The sequence below is a fragment of the Elephas maximus genome, chromosome 21 (genome assembly GCF_024166365.1).
Source record: "Elephas maximus indicus isolate mEleMax1 chromosome 21, mEleMax1 primary haplotype, whole genome shotgun sequence".
In the NCBI taxonomy this organism is placed as follows: Eukaryota; Metazoa; Chordata; class Mammalia; order Proboscidea; family Elephantidae; genus Elephas; species Elephas maximus.
The window spans coordinates 10,984,409-11,008,487 of NC_064839.1; the positions used below are offsets into that span (position 1 = coordinate 10,984,409).

At 46.7% G+C, this 24,079-nt stretch overlaps 1 long non-coding RNA gene across 1 annotated transcript; it reads right to left on the reverse strand.

Annotated features, from left to right (window-relative positions):
• Nucleotides 1-4,644: 4,644 nt before the first annotated feature.
• LOC126064979 (uncharacterized) lies at nucleotides 4,645-22,195 on the reverse strand. Its single transcript, XR_007514699.1, has 3 exons — nucleotides 22,131-22,195; nucleotides 5,533-5,792; nucleotides 4,645-4,812 (listed from the first exon to the last, which is right to left on the reverse strand). It is a non-coding gene; the product is annotated as an uncharacterized LOC126064979 (long non-coding RNA).
• Nucleotides 22,196-24,079: the final 1,884 nt, after the last annotated feature.

Genomic DNA, 24,079 nt, shown 5'->3' on the forward strand with positions numbered 1-24,079 from the left:
CATGAATAAGCCACAACCGTTATTATTTTGTCTTTTATGAACGTTTGCTTTTTTCAAAGTTCAACTTGCTCAATGTGTTTGTCTTTCAACGTGAGTTAAGAGGTAATTTGCATGAACACAAATAAAGCAGTATCAATGCAGTGGCATTTGGAATTAATTAGCTACAAGCACCGTAATGAACTGGGAAAATGCAACATCTCTTCCCATCTCTTACTTATAGCTCCTTCTTGCTATGTTACACCTTTTCAGATATTAAGTGCCAAACATGCTTGCTCCTTAAAAAGGTTAATTATCCAAGACAGGTTAATGGTACCTTATCTAAAGTCCACATATTCTACTTCTTTGGCATCTTGGATTTATGTATTTACAAACAGTGGAAAGCTAGTCAGATTTCCTTCCGTTCACGCCCAGCAGGCCTCCCTTCTCCTCTTGAGTTCTGCCAGTACCGGTGGGTCTCTGTTAGCTGGTCTCTGGTCTGACTCTGGCAAAGAAACCACTTCAATTTGGAGCACACGGACAAGGAGACCTATAGGAATGGCCTCCCATTGCCCTGAATGTGTGTGATCTTGGAACGACCAGGTGAGGGAGCAGGCCAAATACAGCCCAAACCCCGCAAAACCTGGAACGGTTCTCACCAGAAGGGCTGCAGGCCAAACTCGGCCTGCCACCACATGGTTTGTTTGGCCCATAAGATGTTCAAAAATTGAATTGTTGGCCAATATTTTAAAATTTGGAGATTTTACACATTAAAAAAAAAATTCAGATTTCTGGCTTATCTTGAGAAACTAGAGTCAGGTAATGATGGACCACATCCCCAGGGGCAACAAAGAGCTGTGTGGAGACCCATGTCCAATTGTCCTCCTGAACCTGAGGGTGAGTGCTGGCTGCTGGTTATCACCTTACATGGGGCCATTTGAAACCTCTGTGTTGTCTGCCTGGCTCCTGTAACTCCTGGAAGGTGACACTGAGTAAGGGAGCAGGGTTGGACCCCCACCTTCATGGGACTGGGGAGTGAACACTAGCACCATGAAGGCCAGAGAAGGCAGCCTCCGGTGATTGATTCAGTCATCCACAGAGAATGTTCAAGGTAAGCCATAGTGAAGGAGATAATTATGGAGTATGATAAGTGCTGTCATGAAATGAATTGTGTCCCCCCAAAATACGTGTCAACTTGGTTAGGCCATGATTCCCAGTATTGTGTGGTTGTCCTCCATTTCGTGATTGATGTAATTTTCCTATGTGTTGTAAACTCTAATCTCTGCGGTTAATGAGGCAAGATTAGAGTATGTTAAGGAGGATTACGGTGGGATGTAACACCCTCAGGTCACATCCCTGATCAAATGTGAAGGGAGTTTCCCTGGGGTGTGGCCTGTATTGCCTTTTATCTTACAAGGGATAAAAGGGAAACAAGCAGAGAGTTGGGGACCTCACACCCCCAAGAAAGCAGTGCCAGGAGCAGAGTGTGCCCTTTGACTTGGGGTTCCTGCATGGAGAAGCTTCTAGACCACAGGAAGATTGACGACAAGGATCTTCCTCCAGAACCGACAGAGAAAGCCTTCCCTTAGAGCTGGCACTCTGAATCTGGACTTCTAAGCCTCCCAAACTGTGATGTTAGTTATCTGTAGGAAAATAAAGAGGAGCATGTGACAGAGACGGACTGGTGGTGGACCTGAGGTGTGCTCATATTGGAAGACCGGGGAGGGCCAATCTGTGAAGGTGGCACTTGAACAGAGACCAGATGAAAGGCACAGGAAGAGTTGGGGCAGGTGTTTCTGGTGTGTTCAAAAGCCCTGATGTAGGAATAAAGTTGGCATGTCTTAGGCTCTGCAAGAAGGCCAGGGTGATGGGTTTTAGCGAGCTAGCATAGGAAGAGAATGGAGAAGTGAGCAAGAGCCTGATCCGGTAGGAACTGTCTCAGCCTGAGTTCGCCTGAGAGAGAGCTGCACAGAGTTCCATGTGCAGGTTCTTGATTTGGGAATGTGATTGCAGGGAGCAGGATGAAGGGGGAGGAAAGTAAAATAGGGAGGGAAGAAAAGTCAAACAAAGACGCATTGATGAGTTGGTCACTTGTGTGGGGACTGTTCTCAGTCCTTGTGGGACCCTCAGAACTGACCATGTGGAGGATAAAACAGGAAAACATTTATTCACTGGCTTCTATCCCCATCAGTCAAGGGTAGCCACAGAGGTGTTAACTCCTCCAACCTTCTGAATTTAACACGCATGACTGTCAAACATGTTTCTTTGGGTGTCTAACACCTCCAAAGATAAAAACCAAGCCTGTCGCTGCTGAGGAAACCCTGGTGGCAGAAATGGTTAAGTGCTACAGCTGCTAATCAAAAGGTCAGCAGTTCAAATCCACCAGGCGCTCCTTAGAAACTCTATGGGGCAGTTCTACTCTGTCCTATAGGGCCACTATAAGTTGGAATCGACTCAACGGCAATGGGTTTGATTTTCTTGGTTTGGTTGCTGCTGAGTAAATTCTGACTCATAGTAACCCTATAGGACAGAGTAGAACTGCTCCATAGGGTTTCCAAGGAGTGTCTGGTGAACTGCTGACCTTTAGGTTAGCAGCAGTAGCACACCGTAGCTCTCAACCACCGTGTCACAGGACAGGAGCAAAAGAAACCCAGTGCCCATCAGGGTAAGGCACCATCAGATTGCAAGCATGCACCGTTGGTAGAGACAAAATGAAATGCATCTGCAACTGTGGCTGCAACTAGAGGTGGGCCCGAGAGGATGTGAAAGGTGTCAAGGGAAGCCCAATGCAGCAAGAATCAGATGGAAGGAAACTCCCTTATCTTTCTACCACCGAATCCACCAACCTCTCTTCATCTGTTTTCATGCTCTCTGCCTTCCCTCCTGTAATAGGGTCGAGGTGCCCCTGTGCCCACTAGAGGTCAAACCTTCCACATGAACCCAGGGTCCCCGTCCCACTAATCTCCTCTCTCCTGAATCTTCACGCTCTCCCTCTTTCTTTGGCATACCACTCACGTACAAACATGCCCTAGCATGCCACCTTTTTAAAAACCTCCCTTGAGCCCAAGTCTCTCTCCAGCTATGGCCCCATATCCCTGCTCCCCTTTGGAGCAAAGCCTATTGAAAGAGGTGTCTTAAGTCATTCTACTGCCCCCAACCCTCTCTGAAAAAGCTTTTATCAAGGTCTTCAATGAGGCCCCTAAAGAAGGAGAAAGAAATGGTCATGGATATATGATACAATTGCCCCCTCCCCCTGCCCCCTCCCGCTTCATACCCTCATAAGCGGGCTTGGCTATTCATGCCCACAGGCAACCAGCGGTGACCTCAGTGAAAGAGCACGGCTGTCAGAATCGGTAACTGTGGAATCAACAACTGTGTCAGTTCTAATTTATGTTGGCTTTCCCTCCTTCATCTTTTAATGATATCATATTTAATACAAATGGGAAACGTGCTGTCTTAAGAACTAGAGAAGCCATGGGTGACACCCCACTTCAATTGGCCCATGATCTCCCTGGTCAAATCCTCTCCTGATCCTATAGGACAAGGAGGGTGCTAACCGGGGGGCCTTAGGATGGAGATGGCCAGTGAAAGCAGAGGGCAGGAAGGGATGGAGCAACAGGGTGGATGGAGGGCTTGATCACCCAGCAGAGGAGGTGAGGCAGGGATGACGAGGTGAGGCAGGGTGAGGAGATGAGACAGGGTTGAGAAGGTGAGGCAGAGGAGAAGAGACAAGGTAGGGGTAAGGATGTGAGTCAGGGTGAAGAGGTGAGGCAGGATGAAAAGGTGAGGCAGGGTGAGGAGGTGAGGTGGGGTGAGGCAGTAAGGCAGAGGTGAGGGGGTGAGGGAGGGGCGAGGGGTGAAGCAGGGGAGAGGGAGAGGCAGGGATGAGGGAGAGGCAGTGAGGTCAGTAGTGCTAGAGGCTTCTGCCCATCTCTCACAGCCTCCAACCCACCATGCCCAATCTCTTGCCGTTGTCTGCCCACCACCTAGAAGAAAAGCCCCAAGGGCAAGGCCCACTGTGTCTTGTTCTCCGCTGATCCCTTAGCCCGGTGTGTAGTAGGCGCTTTATGGATGCTTGCCTCGTGAATGAACGAAGGTGAGAACAAGTGGGGAAAGGACCCATCCCTCAGAGCCTGTCAGGGTGCCACAGATCACTGTGTTCTGTGTGTGCTGAAGTCACCTGTATGTCTGTCTGCCTCCCCACACACCTCAGAATGTGAGGTCCTCGAGGATGGACAGTTTGATTCATCTCTGAGTCCAAGATCTCAATACTGTGTCTGGCTCAGACTTGGAAGAATGAATAATGAGTGAGTAAATTTCAAGGGTAGAGATTCTGGCTTATTGTTATTTGTTATTTTAAGACCATCCCTGAGCCCTGAATGTTCCAAGTCATGACCTGGACCCTGGGCCCACAGCAATGAACACAGCTCTGCTCCTGCAGCCAGGAAGCTCACAGTCCAAAGGTGGCCGAGCACAGCCAACCCTGATTTCTAGTGTGGCTCAGGCACCTCTTGTGGACAGCTCTCACCCTCCAGCCTGTCTTCAGTGCTCAGCCAAGTAGGCCCTGTGCTACTTCTCCAGGGCCAAGAGCTCTGCCCTGCCCCTCGGTCCTCCTGGCTCCTTGCCCTCTGATCTCAGTCCTGTCTGCTACCCCACACTTGCCTCCTATGTGGCTGTGCTGTGTGAGGCCCTCTGGTTCCAGCTCGCACCCTGATGTCAGGTGGTCACTCGTCCTTGCCAACACCGTGCAGGTGCTGCTTGCCTATGAGACGTCGAGTCATTGGTCAGTCATTCATGCCTTCACTGTGGGGGTAGGCTGGGCAGCTGAGGTCAAGGCTAAGGGAATAAGATAAAAAGAGAAATGGGAGAAGAAGGAGAGGAGGCAGGTAAGGGGCGGGAGGGGGGCACAGATAGACACATAAACCACTAGGGCAATGTTTTTGAAAACTATGGGCGAGTACCCATTAAACCAAACCCAAACCAAATCTGTTACTGTCAAGTTGATTCCGACTCATAGTGACCATATAGGACAGAATAGAGCTGCCCCATAAGGTTTCCAAAGAGCAGCTGGTGGATTCAAACTCTGACCTTTTGGTTAGCAGCCGAGCTCTTAACCACCATGCCACCAGAGCTCCAAGGACCCATTAGTAAGTCATAAAATCAGTTCAGGAATCTCAACTAGCAGTTAAAAAAAAAAAAACAGAATAGAATAGTGGGAGGAATATGAGCGCATCACCCACGGTAAGGGTAAGCTTTGTTTCATAAGCTTTTGATTCAGTTTTATATCTGCACATACACATCCATACTAGGCTTCAATGCAAAACATATTCTGAGGTCAATAAATTTTGGAAAGCCCTACTCAAGTGGCTTGAACGTCCATCTGCAGACTTCTTTACCTTGTGGGGGCTCCCAAGCTGCCTGCTTGAGGGGAAGCCAACTAAGAGAAGCTGATGCGATGTGACCCTGAAAAAAGTCAGGCAGTGCAGCTGGGAGGCCCCTGATCAGCACATGGCCTGCAACAAGGTTGTAACTGCCAGAATAGCAAAGGCCACTCACCTGCAGCCAGAGAACAGGCTCATCAGGCTGCTTGGAGCAGCTGCTAGCAGAGTCTTCCCAATGCAATGGGCTCCCATGTGTGGAGCACCTACCAGGTGCCAGGCACTGTGCAAGCCCCACCTCTCCAGGCCACTGTGCTCTGAGGTGGTGGGTCCACCTCCGTTTTGCATTTTGCTCATCACGAATGCCCCAGGGCCCAGCATTTAGTAGGTGGTCAGTCCACTTGTGTTGACTGACTACCTCTGATCCTCATGATAACCCTGAAAAGAAGATATTATGATCTCCACTTCAGAAATGAGAAGGTACAAAGTAGTTCATTGATCAGCTGAATGAGAAGGCACAGAGTAGTTTGTTGATCAGCTGAAGGCCGCGTGTCTTGGTCAGTGGCAGAGCTAGGATTTGAACCCAGGTGAGTCTGACACCAGGACCTGGGCTTTCTCTGCCATGCCACAGCAGATCTCAAACATCAGGAGTTGAGGGAGGCATACGCTTTCTCCTGTAACATTTATAGAAAAAATAAGAGGCGAAAATCATAGTGGAGACAGCACTGAATTGGCCAGGAAGGGGCCAATTGAGTGCCTTCTTCCCACAAACATCAGTTCCATGAGGACAGGGACTATGCCTGTCTTGTCTATCACAGAATCACTCACTTGCTTCTAAGACAGTGCTTGGCACATAGTAGGTGTTTAACAAATATCTGTTGGATGGATTCATGGATAGATGGTTGGATGGATAGATGGATGGATGGATGGATGGATGGATGGATGGATGGATGGATGGATGGATGGATGGATGGATGGATGGATGGATGGATGGATGGATGGATGGATGGATGGATGGATGGATGGATGGATGGGTGGGTGGGTGGGTGGGTGGGTGGGTGGATGGGTGGGTAGATGGTTGGGTGGATGGATGGATAAATGGATGGATGGATGGAAGATGGATGGATGCTTGCATGCATGGATGGATGGTGAATGGATGGATAGATGGATGGATGGGTAGATGGATGGATGGATGGTGAATGGATGGATGGATGGATGGATGGATGGATGGATGGATGGATGGATGGATGGATGGATGGATGGATGGATGGATGGATGGGTGGATGGGTGGGTGGATGGATGGATAAATGGATGGATGGATGGAAGATGGATGGATGCTTGCATGCATGGATGGATAGTGAATGGATGGATAGATGGATGGATGGGTGGATGGATGGATGGATGGATGGATGGATGGATGGATGGATGGATGGATGGATGGATGGATGGTTGATGGATGCATGGATGCATGGATGGATGGACTGATGGTTGGTGAAGAGAGGCTTATGTTGTAGGCCTGAACCTGCCAATAGCTAGCCAAGCAGGCCATGTTGCCAATACTGCCCTTAATTTCACACCTGCAGCCTGAGGGCTCCAATCAGACTCTGCCTGAGGCTCTGACTTCTCCCCATGCTTTCTGGGAGCCAACTACAGCTTCCTTTGGTATATCACAGGTTTCCAGGGCAATCCTGCAGCACTGGCTCCTTTCCTCCCAGCCCTGAAAAAGCACAACAATCCCAGGCTGCTCATCGTGCCCCCTCAGTAACCCAATCGGGCATCTCCAGGAATCTGTGCAATTTACACATGTGACTGAACCTGCACTGGGTGGTGGCTGCAGCTTTGAAGAAACATTTAAAAACAAAACAAAAAGTCAGAAGTAAACTTCAAAAACCTATTCCAAGTCCTTCTAGTAGAGGCAGAAGAGCATAGCATTCAATGTACAAGTCCTGTAACCAGACTTCCTGGGTTCAACTACCTACTAGAAGTGAGACAAAGCCCTTGGCTCTCCGAGCTTCTATCTATTTTTACTCTGTAGGAGGGGAATAATACCCACCTCTCAAGGTTGCCATGAGGGTTATGGCATGCATGCAGCGTCAGCACTGGAGACCAGTGATCTGAGAGCAAGGGCTGCGCTATGTGACTGGGAGGAGAGGGCATTACAAAATATTCCAGTGGCATGAGTTCTTGAGTATAAGCTCAGCACCACCCCTACTACAGACAGGGAGGGAACATCCTTTTCTTGCATTTAGTGTTCTGGAGCTTTGTGAAGGGGGTGAGGTATCGCAGGAGATAATGGTCTGGAACTAAATGGAGTCCTGGAACAGCTGTGGGTGTCACCTGCTGGGCAGCCAAAGAACAGTGTGCTGGACACTGACAGAATGAAGCACTCGCCTCTATGCTATAAAGCCTTTCAAACCAAAGAAAATAAAGTAAATCTGACATGGTCTAGGCATAGGATGCAGAGAGGTGTTAAGCTGGTAGTCCTGAGGATTAGCTGCCTTGCCGTTCTTGGGCTTTCGCGTGGGATCTCTTGCAGGTCTTTTCCAGTTAAAGCCTCTGTTTTTTCCCCAACAAGTTCCCTTCTTTGATGTTTTTCCCGAGTGTGGGTGACCCACTGGTAACTTCCCTCCTCTCTCAACATCCTTGTCCTTTTTTGTCTTAAGAGATCTTTCCTTCCTCCCTGTTCTCCTGAGAGGTATTTAGCCCTTCCTTCTACCATTGCCTCAAACCCTATTCTCTTCTTTTCTTCTCACGGGAAGCCTTGATGCTTTCTTATCCCTAGAGCCTGAATTATTAGCAATGGAAAAACAGAGTACCCCTTGCCTAGAATGCAAGCATGGCTTATTATTACATCCTGGCAGGAGATGGGAGATAATTTTACGTTACGATCACCTAGTGCGACAAAGAAAAGGAAGAAAATAACAGTTGTATGGCCATCACTACCTGCCAGGCACTGTTGTAAGTGCTACATATATATTAACTCATTTAACCTGGCTGTCCTATAGGGTCGCTATGAGTCGCAATCGACTCAACGGCACTGGGTTTTTTTTGGTTTAACATCTCCTTGAAGTGGAACTGTTATTACCTACCCCTCCTTCTCCCAGGAAACAGGGAACAGAGAAGTTAAATGACTTTCCCAAGGTCATGGTCAGTGTCTGGGCTGGGAGGCAAACTCAGGCTGTCTGGTTCTATGATCCTCCCTGCTGCCTTTCAAACCAAACCAAACACATTTTTCTGTATTAAAATACTCCACCATTGACAGCACACTGCATTTCTCTGCTCTGTCCCTGCGATGGGCCATGAGTGCCTTCAGGGAAGTGACTGTAAATCATTCTCTTCACCCCTAGAGTCCAACGAGAGAGAATCTGTCATGGAGCAGAGACTCTGGAAATGCTAACTGAACAAAGAAAGGAATGAGAAGTGATGGGACAGCATTATCCATTCTGAGCCAAGACAGAAATGGAATGGACACAACTTCACACATTTCTGAGTGGGTCACAGAGAACACAGTCCCACTCAGAAAGAAGTCCTGTGAAGAAGCATTGGACTGAGGACAGACCAAGTCTGCATCAGCTTCTGAGGATAGCAAAGGCCAGGTCCCCAGGACTCTCTGTGTAGAGCCACTATGATCTACTGCATCTGAGTGGAATCCCTAGGCCTAAGAGATTCCTTCAAGCCCTGGAGCCTAGATCTCAGACTTGGGTTTAGACAAAGCTACCTCTGGCAACTGGAGGAAACTCTAAAAGTCCTTCACCCAATGCTGCTGATATTTTGTTCAAACTGTACTGGTGCAGAATTCTTGGACTCATGTTCAATCCATTCATGAGTCTCATACCATGGAGTTCATAAGCCTAATTATACAGTGTGTAGAACAAGAATAGAACAAGAATAAGGCCAGCCTTCCACTGAGGCAAAGACGTACACTGATTTGTTGTTTTCAGAAGTGGATGGACTTTGGGGTAATCCAGGAACTATTTGAGCAATGGTGGTGGAATGAAGTGGTTACAAGAGCTCTTCCTCAGATAATAATAATGCCAACTTGATGAAACAAACAAAACAAATATTTTAAAAATACAAGTGTTACAGATTGAATAGTGTCCCCCCAAAATACTTGTTGTAAATCCTAACCTCCACTAGAGAAAGATGTAGCAGTCTGCTTTCGTAAAGACTACAGCCTTGGAAACCCTATGGGACAGTTCTACTCTGTCCTATAGGGTCAATATGAATTGTAATTGACTCCCAGGCAATGGGTTTTTTGTTTTGTGCCTGTGGTTATAATCCCATTTGGGAATGAGTTTTCTGTTATGTTAATGAGGCAGGATTAATGTAGGGTATGTTTTGAGTCAATCTCTTATAAAAGATAAAAGGAGTAGATTAGGCAAGGGAGCGGGGTATGCCAAGCCACATGAAGATCTCCAGGAGCAGAAACTCAAAGAGACAAGGACCTTTCCTCAGAGCTGACAGAGAGAGAAAGCCTTCCGCTAGAGCCAGCACCCTGAATTCGAACTTTTAGCCTCCTAAGGTTTGAGAAAATTAATTTCCGTTTGTTAAAGCCACCCACTTGTGATATTTCCGTTACAGCAGCACTAGATCGCTAAGACAATAGGAAAACATCCAAAAGCAGACAGAACTGGAGTAGTTTAATCTCAACAAGCTGTACTTGAAAGGGATAAAAATTGAAAGTTTGTGGTTTTGTGGTCTGAGGGTGCTTGCCAACCCTCATTGCCATGGCTGCAGAAAATGGCAGTGAAAATTGCAACCTTACCAGATAGAGATCTGAGTTCAGGTCTAGAAAAACAACAGAAATTTTAAACAGAAATTTTTGGAGGCAAGAGAACTGCAAGAATGAGGCACAAGCCCTGGCTACCAGCTAAATCACACGTATATGAGGGAGACACAGGAGGTCTGGTAAAAGAGCAAGCCGAGATCAGAGATGAACGTGCTCGTAGAAGAAACAGCTACCCTAAGCAAAATCAGTGAGTTTAATGTTTTTTAACTGAGTGGATACCCCAACTGTGTGTAGTTCAGGCTTCAAGCAGAAGAAAGCCAAAGCCCAATCTCTGTTCAAATCATTGACTGATCACCAAATTACTCAGACACAAGAAGACTCCAAGGGATCCAGGCTAAAAAGCAGCTTGGAAAGCAAAAATGATCAGAGCAGAGATGTAAGTCACTGCATACTAGAGGGGCCACCACTCTACTGTCAGTTTGTTGTACTATGGTGGCTGTGGGTTGCTGTGATGCTGGAAGCTATGCCAATAGTATTTCAAATACCAGCAGGGTCAGCCATGGTGGACAGGTTTCATCTGAGCTTCCAGATTAAGACAGAATATGAAGAAGGATTTCTGAACAAATTGGCCAGTGGAAATCTTATGAATAGCAGTAGAACATTGTATGATACAGTTCTGAAAGATGAGTCCTCAGGTTAGAAGGCATTCAAAATACGACTGAGGAAAAGTAGAGTCAGCTTTAACAATGTGGATGGAGGAAAGCTTTCTAGACCTTCATTTGCTGATGTGGCATGACTCAAAATGAGAAGAAACAGCTGCAAACATCCATTAACAATTGGAAAGTGGAATGTATGGAGTATGAATCTAGTAAAATTGGAAGTCATCAAAAATGAAATGGAACACATAAAGATCAATATCCTAGGCATTAGTGAACTGAAATGGACTGGTATTGGCCATTTTGAATCAGACAATCATATGATTTACTGTGCCTGGAATGACAAATTAAAGAGGAATGGCGTCACATTCATTGTCAAAAACAGCATTTCAGAATCTATCCTGAAGTACAACTCTATCAGTGATAGGATAATATCCATATGCCCACAAGGAAGGCCAGCTAATACGATTATTATTCAAATTTTCACACTAACCACTATTGCAAAAGAGGAAGAAATTGAAGATTTTTACCAACTTCTGCAGTCTGAATTTGATCAAACATGCAATCAAGATGCATTGATAATTGTTGGTGATTGGAATATAAAAGTTGGGAACAAAGAAGATTTGGTAGTTGAAAACTATGGCCTTGGTGATAGAAATGATGCTGGAGATCACATGATAGAATTTCATGAGAACAATGACTTCTTCCTTGTAAATACATTTTTTTTCAACAGCATAAATGGTGACTATACACGTGGATGTTGCCAAATGGAATACACAGGAATCAAATCGACTATATCTGTGAAAAGAAACGATGGAGTAGCTCAATATCTTCTCTCAGAACGAGGTCAGGGGCTGACTGCAGAACAGTTCATCAATTACTCATCTGTGAGTTCAAGTTGAAGTTAAGAAAATTAGAACAAGAAGAGCCAAAATACAACCATAGTATATCACACCTGAATTTAGAGACCATCTCAACCACATATTTGATGCATTGGGCACTAATGATTGAAGACCAGACGAGTTATGGGATGATATAAAGGACATCATACATAAAGAAAACAGAAAGTCATAAAAAGAAGAGAAAGAAGGAAAAGACCAAAATGGATGTCAGAAGAGACTTTGAAACTTGCTCTTGAGGGTAGAGTGGCTAAAGTGAATGGAAGAAATGACGAAGTAAAAGAGCTAAACAGAAGATTTCAAAGGCAGCTGAAGAAGACAAAGTAAACTATTAAAGTGAATTGCACAAAGACCTGGAGATAGAAAACCAAAAGAGAAAATATGCTTGGGATTTCTCAAGCTAAAAGAACCGAAAAAATGCTCAAGCCTTCAGTTGCAATATTAAAGGATTCTACAGGGAAAATATTGAATGACGAAGGAAACATCAAAAAAAGATGGAAGGAATACACAGTCACTGTACCAAAAAGAATTGGTCAACCTTTAACTATTTCAAGAGGCAGCATATGATCGGGAACCAATGGTACTAAAGGAAGAAGTCCAAGCTGCACTAAAGCCTTGGCATAAAACAAGGCTCCAGGAATTGACAGAAAACAACTTGAGAAGTTTCACCAAATGGATGCAGCTCCGGAGATGCTCACTCATCTATGCCAAGAAATTTGGTCAACTGACTGGAAGAGGTACATATTTGTGCCCATTCCAAACAGGAGTGATCCAACCAATACGGAAATAATCTAACAATATCATTCATATCACATGAAAATAAAATTATGCTGAAGATCATTCAAAAGCAATTACAGCAGTACATGCACAGGGAGCTGCCAGAAGTTCAAGCCAGATACAGAAGAGGACGTGGGATGAGGGATATCATTGCTGATGTCAGATGGATCCTGGCTGAAAACAGAAAATGCCAGAAAAATGTTAACTGTGTTTTATTGACTATACAAAGCATTTGACTGTGTGGATCATAACAAGTTAGGATAACATCACGAAGAATGGGAATCCTAGAACACTTAATTTTGCTCATGAGGAATCTGTACACAGACCAAGAGGCAGTCTTTCGAACAGAACAAGGGGATACTGCGTGGTTAAAATCAGGAAAGGTGTGTGGCAGGGTTGTATCCTTTCACCATACTTAATCTGTATGCTGAGCAAATAATCCAAGAATGTGGGCTGTAAGAAGAAGAACACAGCATCAGGACTGGAGGAAGACTCATTCACAACCTGTGATATGCAGATGACACAATCTTGCTTTGCTAAAAGTGAAGAGGATTTGAAGCATTTACTGATTAAGATCAAAGACTTCAGCCTTCAGCACAGATTACACTTCAACATAAAGAAAACGAAAATCCTCGCAACTGGGCCAATAAGAAACATCATGATAAGTGGAGAAAAGATTGAAGCTGTCAAAGGTTTCATTTTACTTGGATCCACAATCAATGCCCATGGAAGCAGCAGTCAAAAATCAAACAACTCATTCCATTGGGCGAATCTGCTGCAAAAGACCTCCTTAAAGTGTTCAAAAGCAAAATGTCACTTTGATGACTAAGATGTACCTGACCATGGTATTTTTCAATTGCCTCATATGCATGTGAAAGCTGGACAATGAATAAGGAAGACTGAAGAAGAGTTGATGCCTTTGAATTATGGTGTTGGCAAAGAATATTGAATATACCATGGACTTCCGCAAGAACAAACAAATCTGTCTTGGAAGAAGTACAATCAGAATGCTTCTTAGAGCAAGGATGATGAGACTTCATCGCACATAATTTGGACATGTTATCAGGAGAGACCAGTCCCTGGAAAAGGACATCATGCTTGATAAAGTAGAGGGTCAGCTAAAGAGAGGAAGACCCTCAATGAGATGGATAACACAGTGGATGCAATGATGGACTCAAGTATAGCAAGGATTCTGAGGATGGCACAGGACCAGGCAGTGTTTTGTTCTGCTGTACATAGGGCCGCTAAGAGTTGGAAGAACTCGAAGTCACCTAATAACAACAACATTAACAACTTCGGAATACACATTCTTTCCAAGTGCAAATGGAAAGTTCACCAAGTAGGCCTGTGTCACAGATTTCAAAAGATCGAAATCTTATAAAGCATGTCCTCAGTACACAGGAAGAAAACAAGGAATTCGAGCAGAGCTCAGATATAGTAGAAATCTCATATTCTCTAGGATCATAGAAAACTTGGGAAAAATCTTCCCCCTCTGTAGCTGTCCAGTAACCACAGAATTGTGCACTTAAAAAACAGTAATTTTCTTTTAAAAGTAACTTCTCATTTCTACTCTGATAAGCATGTAGTCATCCATTTCCCGCCCTAAGCTAATGGCAGAAAATGCAACTCAGCTGGAGTTAGCAAAAAAGGAAGTCGTCAGCTCATGTGACTGAAAACTACAACATGAGGATGTGGTCTTGCCCTCAGTTTCCCAGCTCTGCTTTCCACCAGGTGGGCTAACTCTCAAGAAATGCCTGCTGGTGGCAAGATGGCCACCTTCAGCTTTATGTCTGGCACATAGAGCTTCTTTTTCCCAAGAGGCAGAGCAAGGGTTTCTTCAGTGTCACTGGCTCTGATTGGCTACATCTAGGTCACATGATCACCCTTGAATCTGGGGTTGGAATGAATCAGCCCGTTCACTGCAGGGATTGATAGTGAGGAGGTGGTTTTCCAGAGGAAAACTGAGGTACTGTGATCCTGAGAAGAGGGAATGGATGCTGGTCAGGCATTGACAATAGATGTGACCTTCCTGTACCCACTGGGTTTAAAGATGGTGATACAGGAAGTGGGGAGAGGGTTGGGAAGGTCCAGAAGGGCACTTGAATCTCTAGCAGGGCAAGACTTACCCCAGAGCCTAGCTCAAGTCCTCCTGTCCTTTCAGACATCGGTCACCTTCAGGTGCGGGGATTATGAATGAATATATGTGTCCTCAAGTGGGTGCACACACACACGCGCGCACATATACAGGTACATATTGCTTGTTTGGCTTCTTTCTTTTTTTACAATGAATATGGATTTCTTCTGTATAAATATTTTCTTTCAAAAACACAAATATTTAAGACAAAAGCTTTTAGGGGTTGGACTTTTCATTTTTTGAGAGTTTAAAGTCAGGAAACTTATACTCCATAGGTGGTCCTGCCAGCTGCAAGACGTTTAACAAGTCACTTCTTCTTCTACCCCTAATATGGGAATAACCCCTGATTTAATGACCTTATGAGTTGTGGACAAAAGCCTCAACAAAATGTGGAGTATTTGAGATAAGGCATGTAAATGGCTTTCCAAGCTATAAAATGTTTTACAAACGGGGGAAACATTATTTGTATTTCAATTCTGAAAGCCACAGGAAAATCACTGTGCTTTGCTCCAACTGGTCACAGTGGAAGTGTCCCCACCCTTGCCAGTCCCAGCCTGGCCTTGCCAAAGGGAGAGGTCTTTACCTGTTACATCTCCAGGCTTTAACTACTAAACAAGTGTAGCATGGAACCAAATTGAGGGACAGAGGCAATCAAAAATAAATCAGGCATCTTGGAGAAAGTCATTTGCAGAAACAGTTGTGTCCACAGCATGAAATATGGAGGAAACACATTAAAGCAAAAAGTTAATTTAATAAGCATTCAACCTCATTCTTTTTAAAGGAGAGAATCTTATAAAATACTTCATTAGGCAAGGTCTCAGCAGGGAAACATGGAATTTTTTTTTTTTTTAAAGAACTTTGTAACTTAGAGAGATGAAAGAGAAAAGAAAAGAGAGAAAGAACAGCCCTTGTCTGAGTGTTCAGCTTTAAGAACAGAGTAGGAGGACTCAAGAGACGGGGAGAGGAAGGAGAGGGTGCTTAGGACATAGGACTTACACAGTTCCCCGGTCATTCACATCATGCAGGGTCCATCATGCTAGAACCAATCAAACAACAGCATTTCTGTCTGCCCAGAGTATCCAGGGAGCCCTGGTAGCTGCAAACCAAAAGGTCGGCAGTTTAAATCAACCAGCTACTCCTTGGAAACCCTATGGGGCAGTTCTACTGTGTCCTATAGGGTTGTTATGTGTTGGAATCAACTTGATGGCAGGTTTAGAGTACTCAGACACACAGTCCCAGAAATGGCCTGAACTGTGCCATCTCCCACCATATGTCCAGCATTTGCTCTTAGCAGGTGAACAGTGATACCACGGAAGGAGGCCATTGTCTGGTCCCTCCCCAGGTGATCTCAGCTGACAGCCCCAAATACCTGCTGATTGACACAGTGGGCATTTGATGGATATCAACCCAGAATCCTTTTTCTGTCTCCTTCTCAACACTTCTGAGGTTTTTCTTCAGGTATCCACCTCAGCTCCACGACTCAACCCACAATTACAGATTAGGTCTTGAATGACTTAAATAAAGCAAGACATTTCATTAGTCAGAGCCTGTTGGCACAGTGGTTAAGTGTTCAGCCGCTAACTAAAAAGTCAGCAGTTCAAATCCACCAGGCACTCCTTGGAAACCCTATGGGGCAGATCCACCCTGTCCGATAGGGTCATTATGAGTCATAATCAACTCGACAGCAACAGGTATGGGTAGAATTTATCATTAGTTCAGAGGTGGGCACATGAACTAAACCTGTCCAATCAAGACGACTCTCAGGACCCCTCTAGAATGTTGAGGCAGAAACGATCTCATTGATGGGCCTGTGTGGAATGCAGGCAAGGTACCTGGGATTATGGGAACCATTGTGACTGCAATAAGGGAAGCTAGCCCAGGGACCAAGCCTACACAGAGAGAAGGGCCCAGGGGGAGAACTGCCAAGAAACAGATGCAGAGCTCTGATCATGCCATTCCTGAAAGCTTTTCTTGGCTTTCAGTAATGGTAGAAATAAATCTTGTTTGTATACAGGCTAGTTGGATCTTTGCTGTTGTTTGACGGTTTGCTGTTTTCATGCTAAGAGTCCTAAGTGATTGTCTTTGTCATTTAATGCTGCTATACAGAAACACCACAAGTGGGTGGCTTTAACAGATAGAAGTTTATTCTCTTACTAGGAGAATAGAAATCCGAATTCAGGGTGCCAGCTCCAGGGGAAGGCCTTCTGTCTCTGTCAGCTCTGGGGGAAAGTCCTTGTCATCGATCTTCCCCTGGTCTAGGAGATTCTCGGGGCAGTGATGATGGGTTCAAAGGACACACCCTGCTCCTGACTCTTCTTTCTTGGTAGTAGAAGTTCCCTATCTCTACTTGCTTTTCTATTCTATTATCTATTGTAAGATAAAAGGTGATGCAGGCCACACCCCAGGAAAGCTCCCCTTATACTGGCTCCGGGATGTGACCTGAGTAGGGTTTTGCATCCCACCCTAATTCCCTTGAACATAAACCAATCTTGCTTCATTAACCACAGGCAGAGATTAGGATTTACAACACATAAGACAATCACATCAGGTTACAGAATGGTGGACAACCACACAATACTGAGAATCGTGACCTAGCCAAGGTGACACATATTTTGGAGGGACACAATTCAATCCATAACACTGATGCTGAGGCAGGTTGGAGAACAGAAAAGAATACCAGAGAAAGGAGAAAGAAGGAGCAAGGAAAACAAAAAGAGGGAAGAAGAGAGAAAAGAAATGAGAAGAAGGAAAAAGGACAAGACGAGTAATAGTATCCCAGGGACTGTACAGATGAGTACAGGACTCTCAGTTAAGTTTTAATTTCAGATTATTCATTTTTTATCTGTGATCCAAACTTAACTGGGAGTCCTGCATTTTATCTGGCAACCCTAGTAGGAATATTTTAAAGGTTTCTATATATATTTCCAATTCACTCTCTGCTCTGAGTTACACACACTTCTTCAGATTAAAGAGTGGAGATGAGAGCATAATGTCTAACGTTTGATTTTGCGCCACGTTGTGTTCTAACAACTTCATGCGTTTTAGCCTCACATCAACCTCAAGGTAAGGAATTATTTTTATCCCACTTTGCAGATGAGTAAGCTCAGGTCTCAAAGGTTAAGCAAAATGTCCAACCAGAATTTAGCCCAGGCACATCGCCTGCTGTCACCCTAAGAAGCTGGGGAAGTATGGACACATAGTGAGAGGAGATCCAGCCATGTCTCCTGAGAGCGGAGGACTCCACCAGTGGTCTTCCTGCCTGAGTCCACCTCAGAGCCAAACTCAGCCATTTGAACAGCCTGCCCCACCTCCAAAAAAAAAAAAAACATTGTCGTCGAGTTGTTTCCAACTCATAGCGACCCTATAGAACAGAGTAGAACTGCTGCATAGGGTTCCCAAGGAGTGCCTGATGAATTCGAACTGCCGACCTTTTGATTAGCAGCCATAGCTCTTAACCACTGTGCCACCAGGATTTCCAGCCCTACCTTCACAGACACAAAATCTCCACCACACATTCGCAGGACATTGGTATTTGATGGGACATTTTACAGAAGCACAGGGGACAGAATTCACACTGCACACAGTAGAAACAACTTCATAAAATTAAAACTGGTCCATTCCTTCTCAAGCCCTCTCAAGCTGCCAGCCTGGGCCTCCCTCTCTTTCAAGCTTCTCTCCCACTGTCTCTTCACGCTCCAGGCTTTACCGTCTTCCCAGTGGGGTCTCCTCCTTCACCTCAACCATTTCCCCACTCCTCTTTCTTGGAGGTCCTTCTTCTCCACTGGCGTCTTCACACCCATCACTCCCCTCAGCAACAGCAAACCCCCTCGCCCACCACCACTTAGACTCACCCTTCTGGAAAGAGACAATATTTAATAAATAGCTCTATTTTAAAAATATAAAATAAGGATTTCATTCCTTCTTCCTTCCCTCGCTCCCATGCCGCCTCCTTCCCTTCCTCTCCAGTGTGACACTTAGCAAGCAGCAGGTAGGCATGGAGCCTGGCCTGTCTCTCTGCAGAATGCAAGACCTTCCCCAGCCCAGGAGTGCCAACAGGTACGTGGGAGAGAGCGTGCAGCCAGCAGCCTTGGACAAGCAGTAGAGAGTGACCAGGCTCAGAGGGCCTTCGCAGGAAGCACTGCCAGGGCCAGAAGAGGGAGCAGCACTCCTCCCAACTGGGCATCAGGGGAGGCGTCATGGAAGAGGTGGCATTTAGCAGGGCATTGAAGGACATGGGCAGGAATGGGAGCAGGGATCCTGCCACTCCTCAGTGAGAACATTCTGAGGACAAAGCCCAGGGAAAGAGAGCTGGGCTTCTGTATCCTCTCCGCACTAAACGGGAGCACATTTTGGTTGATGCCAAAATTGCTATCGGTGAGGCTAGTGCTTACTTTTGGTGTCTCTGTTGGGGGTTATACCTGCACGGGGGTCTCCTCTGTTCTTCCTCTGTTGGGGGGTTATAGCTGCACGGGGGTTCTCCTCTGTTCTTCCTCTGTTGGGGGGTTATACCTGCACGGGGGTTCTCCTCTGTTCTTCCTCTGTTGGGGGGTTATACCTGCACGGGGGTTCTCCTCTGTTCTTCCTCTGTTGGGGGGTTATACCTGCACGGGCGTTCTCCTCTGTTCTTCCTCTGTTTGGGGGTTATACCTGCACGGGCGTTCTCCTCTGTTCTTCCTCTGTTTGGGGGTTTTACCTGCACGGGGGTTCTCCTCTGTTCTTCCTCTGTTGGGGGGTTATACCTGCACGGGGGTTCTCCTCTGTTCTTCCTCTGTTGGGGGGGTTATACCTGCACGGGGGTTCTCCTCTGTTCTTCCTCTGTTTGGGGGTTATACCTGCACGGGGGTTCTCCTCTGTTCTTCCTCTGTTTGGGGGTTTTACCTGCACGGGGGTTCTCCTCTGTTCTTCCTCTGTTGGGGGGTTATACCTGCACGGGGGTTCTCCTCTGTTCTTCCTCTGTTGGGGGGTTATACCTGCACGGGGGTTCTCCTCTGTTCTTCCTCTGTTGGGGGGGTTATACCTGCACGGGGGTTCTCCTCTGTTCTTCCTCTGTTTGGGGGTTATACCTGCACGGGGGTTCTCCTCTGTTCTTCCTCTGTTGGGGGGGTTATACCTGCACGGGGGTTCTCCTCTGTTCTTCCTCTGTTGGGGGATTATACCTGCACGGGGGTTCTCCTCTGTTCTTCCTCTGTTGGGGGTTATACCTGCACGGGGGTTCTCCTCTGTTCTTCCTCTGTTGGGGGGTTATACCTGCACGGGGTTCTCCTCTGTTCTTCCTCTGTATGGGGGTTATACCTGCACGGGGGTTCTCCTCTGTTCTTCTTCTGTTTGGGGTTTATACCTGCACGGGGGTTCTCCTCTGTTCTTCCTCTGTTGGGGGGTTATACCTGCACGGGGGTTCTCCTCTGTTCTTCCTCTGTTTGGGGGTTATACCTGCACGGGGGTTCTCCTCTGTTCTTCCTCTGTTTGGGGGTTATACCTGCACGGGGGTTCTCCTCTGTTCTTCCTCTGTTGGGGGGTTATACCTGCACGGGGGTTCTCCTCTGTTCTTCCTCTGTTTGGGGGTTATACCTGCACGGGGGTTCTCCTCTGTTCTTCCTCTGTTTGGGGGTTATACCTGCACGGGGGTTCTCCTCTGTTCTTCCTCTGTTTGGGGGTTATACCTGCACGGGGGTTCTCCTCTGTTCTTCCTGTTTGGGGGGTTATACCTGCACGGGGGTTCTCCTCTGTTCTTCCTCTGTTTGGGGGTTTTACCTGCACGGGGGTTCTCCTCTGTTCTTCCTCTGTTTGGGGGTTATACCTGCAAGGGGGTTCTCCTCTGTTCTTCCCCCACCGCTTTCCCGGCTGAGACTTTCCACAAATGGCGGGTGATCATCCTGGCCTTCTCTTTAATGGTTCACAAAAAGCTCTAAGATTTTAAAACTGCACATAAAAATGGATCAATCTGCTCAAGGTTGAAGTAATTAGTTCCCTTTCCTGGGAAAAAAATAGTGTGTCTTAATTATTGTACTGATTGCATAAAAGAGGTTTTTGTTTTGTTTTGTTTTTTTAAGATAACTAACCGGCCTCTGAAGGCTCTGTCCTTCTACCTGCCTATAGGGGAAAACAACTAATTAAAACAAAGAAAAAATATTAATATTTAATGGTGTGATCTTCCCCTACATCCTTTTTACTTCTCAGTGTAACCCAGAGATAGCTGCAAAAATCCTCACCAAAAAGAACACACAAAATCCCAGGAGCAGGGTACTGCAGACCAGTCTTTAACAAGGGCTCTGCGCGGCAGGCCTTGGAAGCTCCAGAGCAGGCGCTGAAGCACCTCCCCACCTAGCCATTTCCCCATTGTCACAGGCCCTCTGAGGATGCCCTGGCCTCCTGCCTCAAACACCACAGGCCTTCAGAGCTGGAGGTTCCTGAGGTCGGGCCCAGCCCTGTGCCTCTTCCCAGGGGGTAACACTGGGGAAGCAGATGAAGTATAATAGCACAATCTACTGGTTGTCAGGGACATCCACTGAGAAGGTATGGACACTTGGAGTCTAGTAAGCTCTCAACAAATGTGACTCAATAACATCATGACTATGACATTCTGGGAGACAAAGGCCTAAGGGCGAGGGAAGGGAGAGGTTTTAAAAGGCAAACACAAGCTGATGGTAGAGCCAAGCTGTAAATTCCCTGTTCATTGCCTGCCATGTATTGGCCTCCAGTGCTGGCAATCTTCCCAACCACTGGGAGAGTGGTGCTTGCTGCCTGGACTCTGTGCTCTCCACTCTGTGACTGAGCAAATACCTGTGGTCCCCTCTGGACTCACCTTCATCCTATTACTTAATGGGATGTGTCCTTCTGTATTCATTAGATTGCTTCAATTCCAAAGGACAGACAGTTCAAACTGACTTAAGCCAAAGAGGGGCTTTTAGCTTAAGCCTCTGAAATGTCCAGGGTAGGACTTCAGGCATAGCTGGATCCAGGTGCTAAATGAATGGTATCAGAAGCTGGTTTCTTTTTCCTCTGGGCTCCTCTCTGACGCAGCCTTTATTCTCAGATGAGCTGTCCTCTTACCTATGAGTACAGCACTAGCCTCTAAGTTAAGTTCATTCAAAGCCAACTCTCCCCCCCAGGACTCCAGAAAAAAGTCTCACCACACCAGGTTGGCTCAGGTAGTGTGGGTCACATGCCTATCCCTGAAGCAGTCTCTGTGTCCCAGGGAATGCGAAGAAAGATTGGCAGGGCTGCTTCCTCTGAGCTTCTCTGAGTGTCACCCATGAGGAGGAAGGAGTGAGTTGTTCAGTAGGTCTTAGGAAAAAGAACTTCCACTGATAAATCCTTCTGTCCTGTAGAGCACTGAAATGTGAGTTCAGGTGGTGATCACAGAATGGGGCAAACCCAGTCCTGGATGGGTTGTGTTTGGTCCATCGGGTGCTGCTGAATCTGAATTCATTGTTGACACGTGAATATTGGGGCAGTTCCCATAAATATCCAGATTCTCAGCCGTGGTGGTAGATTACAGGCTTTGGCCGTGGCCAGCAGGAGCTGTCGTTGACAGGGCCCTGGGTGGGCTACAGAACCTCCCAGCTCACTTCCCTCACTTACCTCTTCCATTGGCCCCTGTGACGTGCTGAGTTTGCAATCCCAGGTGCAAGGCAGCCAGAGTTAAAGTGAGTCTCCCTCCACCATTCATTCATGTCTGTCTTGGTCATCTAGAGCTGCTATAACGGGAACACCACAAGTGGATGGCTTCAACAAACAGAAATTTATTCTCTCACAGTTTAGGGGGCTGGAAGTCCAAATTTAGGGTGCCAGCTCTAAGGGAAGGCTTTCTTTCTCTGTCAGCTCTAGAGGAAGGTCTTTGTCATCGATCTTCCCCTGGCCTAGGACCTTCTCAGCACAGGGACCCTGGGTTCTGGTGCTTCTTTCTTGGTAGCATGAGGTCCCACTCCTCTTTGCTTGCTTCTCTTTTATATCTCGAAAGAGATTAACTCAAGATACAACCTAATCTTGTAGATTTCATCCTGCCTCATTAACTTAACTGACTCTAATCCTGCCTCATTAACATCATGTTGTTAGGTGCCGTGGAGTTGGTTCTGACTCATAGTCGACCCTACAGAACAGAGCAGAACTGCCCCATAGGGTTTCCAAGGAGCGGCCAGTGAATTTGAACTGCTGACCTTTTGGTTAGCAGCTGAGCTCTTAACCACTGCGCCACCAGGACTCCCACATTTTGGGAGGACACAATTCAATCCATGACAGTCATTAGCACCTTGGTACTGAGCAATTACAGCCATTGTGCTGCTGCTTCCTTTCCAGGGGAGCATTGCAGAAGATCTAGAAGTAGACAAGCCTGGACTATTGACCCATTTTACAGAGAAGGAAGTTGAAGTGTGATGGCGTTTGGTGGAAAAGTGGTAGAAACAGGTGTTAACCTTAGGAGTCCAGGCAGTGGGAGGTCAGGGAGGGGTGGGCTTTTCTCAGACCCTGTCCCTGGTCCTGCAATCAAAGAAGCTCAGATATCCGACCCTAAGAAGTCCAAAGAAGAGTAGTAACAGGGACGTAAGCAGTTTCCTTCCCTTTCCACCCTACCTCCCTGCCTCGGAGGAGGAGAGCAATCCTTAAGGGGGGTGCAGACAGACACCTAATCAACTGGGTGGTCTTCACCTTTACTCCATCACACCCTCCATCCCAGGCTGCCAGGGGAATCAAGTTCTCAGAGCAGGGGTGGTGGGGGGGGGGGTCTGCCTACCTCTGACTGAGAGCTGTTTCTGTGTCCATATAAGCAGGCCCAGGTCAGAAGAAAGCAGCAGACTCATGCGGAAACAAAATCCATCTCCTCTCTCTTGATGGGGAGAGGCAGAAAAGGGGGGAGGAAAAGAGGAAGGGAGACTGGGGAGCATTGTCTGTGGCATCATGTGCCCAGATACACCCAAATATGCCCCCTTCTCTGCACCCCCTGGACCCAGCCCGACAGCACACTTTTCTCCCTGCTGGCCTCCCAGCACCCACTCCTGCTCTGCCAACCCTGCTTAAAATCCACCAGCAGCGCCCCGTGTAATGGGAACCACATCCAAACTCTTTGTAGGGCCTAAAAGACTGGTGCCTTGTCTTCTTTCTCCGGCTAGACTTTATTTAGGAGGCCTGGTGGTGCAATGGTAAAGTGCTCAGCCACAAGCTAAAATGTTGGCAGGCAGTTTGAACCCAGCCAGCAGCTCTGCAAGAGAAAGACTTACCAATCTACTTCTGTAAAGATTACAGCCAAGGGAACCTAGTGGTGGCGGTTCTACTCTGTCATGTGGGGTCACTATGAGCTGGAATCGACTCAACGGCACCCCACGGCCACAACAACAGACCTCATTTCCTGTTGTTCTCCTCCCCTGTGGCAGATCCGTGGGTGTCCCACTGCAGACTTGCCCTAGCACCGCGCCCCATTCAACACTGTACCCCAAGGCCAAGAACTGTGCCTGGTGCGTAAAACCAAGAGCCAGTTGCCAGCGAGCCGACGCTGACTCATGGCAATCCCACGTGTGCCAGAGCAGCGCCGTGCTCCA